The sequence below is a fragment of the Echinops telfairi genome, unplaced genomic scaffold (genome assembly GCF_000313985.2).
Source record: "Echinops telfairi isolate 266 unplaced genomic scaffold, ASM31398v2 ScPeMD7_7474;HRSCAF=8512, whole genome shotgun sequence".
Lineage (NCBI taxonomy): Eukaryota > Metazoa > Chordata > Mammalia > Afrosoricida > Tenrecidae > Echinops > Echinops telfairi.
The window spans coordinates 1026340-1031546 of NW_022111378.1; the positions used below are offsets into that span (position 1 = coordinate 1026340).

The following is a 5207-nucleotide window of genomic DNA, read 5'->3' on the forward strand; positions in this document are numbered from 1 at the left end:
CTGTTAAGAGATGATGGCGGGGGACCACTGGGTCAGAGTCAGGTTGTCAGCTCGCTGACCGCATCCGCGTGGGTCTTCTCAAGTCTTTGTACTTGCCCTTGCACAGCCGGGAGATGGCCTCCAGCTTGTGAGCCCTCTCCCTGCTGAGGGGCTCCAAGGGGAAGCTCAGCTGTCAAACGGAGGTCAAAATAATACTTGGGGTAAACACTGGAGGGAACGTTGATGTTGAACTGGAGCAATTCAAGAAACTGCCTTTCGAGCTCGTTCATGTGCGCCACCATGATGTCCTTCAGGATCTGGCTGTAGTCCACCTTCTAGACCGCCTGGTCGTCCCACACCTTGGAGGCCAGCAGGATGGCACCCAGGACAATGCGCTTCCAGTTGGCCAGGCAGATGTCTATCTCCACGTACCTCAGAATTCGTTCGAGGTAAACCAGGGTGACAGTGGCACATTCTGCCATCAGCTGGGCAGCACTGAACAGTGGCCGAACAAACTGGTAAATCTGTTTCTGCTCTGGGTTGTGTTTGTCATAGTCAGGTGGCACTTCGGATTTCGAGAGAGGGTGAAGGTTTTCATAAAAAATATCTAAGAGCATCCTTCCATCTGGGTCCCTGTTTTTGATGTGATAATATATTGTGAGAGCTACACATTTAATTGTATACTTGAGGTTTCGTTGACTGACTGTACTATCATCTAGGTAGATAGTGGAGCAGGAGCTGTAATTCCGTGCTATTTGTCCTGGAGGATGATAGTTAATGAAGAGACTCTTGCGTTTTTCTCTCACATCCGTCCGAGATTTACTGAGGAATGTTGTGCTGGCCTGAGGATGATCTGAAGGATTGAATTCCATGTTCAAATCGTCGATGTTCTTCCGGTCGCTGATGTGCTGCAGTTTGCAGCCCGTGTCCTTGCAGCTCAGGTCCGGGTCGGGCTGGTAGGACTCCAGCCGCGAGTGGGCATCTCTACTGAGCTTGGGGCTGGACAACACGTAGCACGAGGTAGTGTTCCACTTTTTCGGGGGACCCCCGGCTCTTCCTTCCCTCTCTCAGGCCTTCCTCCGCAGTCATTCTTAAAGCAAGCTGTTTGGGGTGGGGGTGGGGGGGATTGGTATCAGACTGTCATTAAAATCCCAAACCAAACTTATTGGTATTAAGCTGATTTTGATTCAAGGAGATCCCATGTGCCATAGGGTTTTCTTGGCTGTATTATTTATGGGTCATGTTCTGCTATAAGTGAGGCTTTCAGGGACTATCTGTAGCCTCACTCCCACCCCCAGTACACTGCCATGTATTAGTCTGTATTAGTCTGGAAGCTCTGCTGAAACCTGTTCATTGTGGGTTAACTTGCTAGGTGTGCCTGGGTGGTGGCTTCCAGTATCATAGCAACTGCCAAGCCACTACACTATGACAAACTGAAAGATGAGTGAACAACTTGAGAAGCTAGATTATATGAAGAAGAAGAATATGGTATTAGGTTCAGAAGGACACTCATTAACAACCTGCAATCTGCATATGGTGAACCATGAAAGTGAAGAGGACTTGAAGCTTACTGATGATGATCAACAATGACCATCTTTAGTATGGATTACACATCCACATAGAGAAAATAAAAATTCTCACAATGAGAAGCATAGACAAACATCATGGTAAATTGAGAAAAGATTGAAGTCATCATGGCTTATTTTCTTGAATCCATAATCAGTGCCCATGAAAACAGCAGTCAAGGAAACAAATGACACACTGGGCAAGTCTGCTGTAAAATATCTTTTTTGTAAAGTATTAAAAAGAAAAGATGTCACTTTGAAGACTAAAATGTGCCTTAGCCAAGCCATGTGAAAGCTGGCCAGTGCATAAGAAAGACCAGATAAGAGGAGGTGCTGCTGAATCATGGCGTTGGTGCAGATGATGGAATATCTCAGGGACTTCCAGAAAAAAAAGAACACATCAATGGTGGAAGAAGTACATCCAGAATGCTCCTCTGAAGGGAAATGGCAAGACTTCATCTCATGTACTTTGGACACATATCATCAGGATGGACCAGTTCCTAGAGTAGGACATCATGCTTGGTAAGATAGTGAAAAAGAGGAAAACTCTCAATGAGAAGGATTGACAAAGAGGCTGACGTAATGGACTCAAATCTGACAACAATTGTGAGGACAGCAGAGGACTGGACAGCATTTTGTTCTGTTGTATCTAGGGTCACTATGAATGGGAACCCATTCATTGGTATGTAACAGCATGTTTTATAGAGAAAAGTCAACACATCTGTCTTTCACATGCTGCAGTGGGTCCAAACTACCAACTTTTAGGTTAGTTAGTGAGTACAAATGACATGCACAACCCATGGACCTCATTATATGCGTCAAAATTCAGGTCATTGCAATTGCTTTTGTTATATCCTTAGTGCAAATTCTCTCCAAAAGAGTTCATACATATAATACAACAATAGATAAGTAGACCAATGGATCAGAACCAAAACCGAGGAATACAACCAAGCGCCTACAGACTTCTGCTTTTTGATAAAAATCTAAATGGGGAAGAGAGAGTCTTTTCAAGAAATGGTGCTGGGAAAATTGTATCTCTACCTGCAAAATAATGAAACAGATCCATACCTCACACTATATAAAAAAATGAACTTAAAAAATACTTTTATTAGGGGCTCTTACATCTCATCACAAGCCATACATTCCTTCAATGTGTCCAGCACATTTGCACATATGCTGCCATCATTGTTTTCAAAGCATTCTCTTCCCACTTGAGCCCCAGAATATCAGCTCCCCATTTCTTCCCCCTCCCTCCCCCGCCCACTCTCCCTCACGAACCCTTGATAAGTTATAGATTATATTTTCCATATCTTATATCGTCCTCCATTGCCCCTCACCCACTTTTCTGGTATTTGTCCCCCTGGGAGGGGGTTCTAGTTGATCCTTGTGATTGATTCCCCTTCTCTCCCCCCACACTCCCCTAATCCTCCTGGTATCTCTACTCTTCTTGTTGGCCCTGAGGGGTTTATCTATCATAGATTCCCAGTGTTACTGGCTCTTATCTGTAGCAGTGTGCATGCTCTGCTCTAATCTGATTTGTAAGGTAGAATTGGGATCATGATAATGGGGTGAAGGAAATTTGTGTGTTTCATCAGTGCTATACTGCACCTTGACTGGCTCATTTCTTCCCTATGACCCCTCTGTGAGGGGATGTCCAATTGTCTACAGATGGGTATGGTTTTATTCTGGGTCTTAGATGCCTGATACTTGATCCCATCGACACCTCATGATCACTCAGGCTGATGTGCTTTTTCCATGTGGACTTTGTTGCTTCTGAGCTAGATGGCCACTTGTTTATCTACAAGCTTTTAAGACCCCCAGATGCTGTATCTTTTGAAAGCTGGGCACCATCAGCTTTCTTCACCATATTTGCTTATGCACCTAATTTGACCAGCAATCGTGTTGGAAAGGTGAGCATCACTTAAAGTTGGATTGTTAGAACAAAGTGTTTCTGTGTTAAGGGAGTGCTTGAGTTGAGGCCCAATGTCCATTTGCAAACTTAATTCTTAACATATAGATATGAGTACATAGTTCTATTCCCCTCTCGTTTGTGTGTGTGTGTGTGTGTGTGTGTGTTTACATATGTACATGCCTGTGGTTAGGCCTCTATAAATGTCCTTTGCTTCCGGGTTCTGTCCTCTATTTCCTAAAAAAATGAACTTATGATAGATAAAAGACCTAAATATATAAACCTTAGAACTCTAGTGATCATCAATGAAAAAATAGAGATAAACAAAAGGGTCCTAATACAAGCCATAAACACACTACAAAACATAATGAACAACACGCACCCCACAGTAGACAAACTAGAGGACCAGGCCCTTCTAAGATTGCGACATTTATGTACATCGAAAGAATAAAAAGAGAAACCACAGATGGGGAGAAAAAAATTTGGCAATGATTTATCAGATAAAAGGCGAATTTCTGACATCCACAGAAAACTGCAACACTTCAGTAAGAAAAATATGAGTGCGTTAGGCAGGGTTCTCTGGAGAAACAAAACCAGGATATTTATGATAATATGTATATAAGAGGATAGGTTTATACACCGAGAAGGAATATAACAGCTAATTAGTCGACACAGCAGTACAGAGGGTTCGGTTTAACTCACTTTCATGGAACAGTTAATATACTGGAAGCCTACAACTCGTGGGCTGCCGGGTTCAAGGTCAAGGAAGCAAACAACAGAGTCCTCCCTTAGGCAATGCAGGCAAAATCTTCCACGGGCAGCAAACAACAGGGTGGGTCAATAACAGTCAGTAGCTCAGGAGCTTAGCTAAGGCGGCCTGGATGGGATATTAAACCCAAGCAATGCCAGGCGACAGGATCCACCAGTCCCAAGTTCAAGTGAGGTACACACCAGCAGTATGGCAAAGCAGGTCTTGAAGGAGCCTCAAGCACTAGCGACATGATCCATGGGTTGGTTTGGCCCATAGATAGTTTAACACACAGGTTGAGGCAGAGAACTAGCTAAGCGGTAACATACTTATTGAATCACTAGAGAGCAAGAGAGATGAGGGTTGGCCTTGCAGAGCCATTTATCTCTTTGCCCTTCAATCAAACAGTGACCTGATTAATCCCACATGTTCCCAATGGCCAGGTTGGCACAATAAACCTATCACAATGAGCAATCCAATTAAAAATGCACAGAAAACATGAATAGATAACTCATCAAAGATGACATTCAGGCAGCTAACAATTAAATGAAGTGCTCACTATCATTAGCTATTAAGAGAAAGGTAAGCTATATAATTTTATTTTATTAATAAATTATTTTAATAGAAACTTACATATAACAATCCATAAATCAGTTATATTAAGTGAACTTGTACAGATGTTGCCATCATCAATTTCAAAAGTTTCTTCTTGACCCCTTTAATATCAGCTCCTCTTTATTTCCTCCCTCCCCCACCCTACCACCCTTTTGAAACCTTAATATATTATGTATTATTGTTATGATTTTTACATAGCTTACACTGTCCAATATAGTCCTTCACCTAAAATTCTGATTTCCGTCCCCCTTGAGGGTGGTTATACTGCCATCATTGCTATCAGTTCCCTCTCCCCTCTCTTCCTCCACTTTCTTTCCCATACACTCATGGAATTATTATTCCCATTACTATTTCTAAAGGGGTTGTATCTCCTTATTCTATATATTGAAAG

The 5207-nt window shown here is 42.7% G+C and overlaps 1 pseudogene; it reads right to left on the reverse strand.

Annotated features, from left to right (window-relative positions):
- Window positions 1–3: 3 nt before the first annotated feature.
- LOC101647265 lies at window positions 4–952 on the reverse strand (annotated as a pseudogene).
- Window positions 953–5207: the final 4255 nt, after the last annotated feature.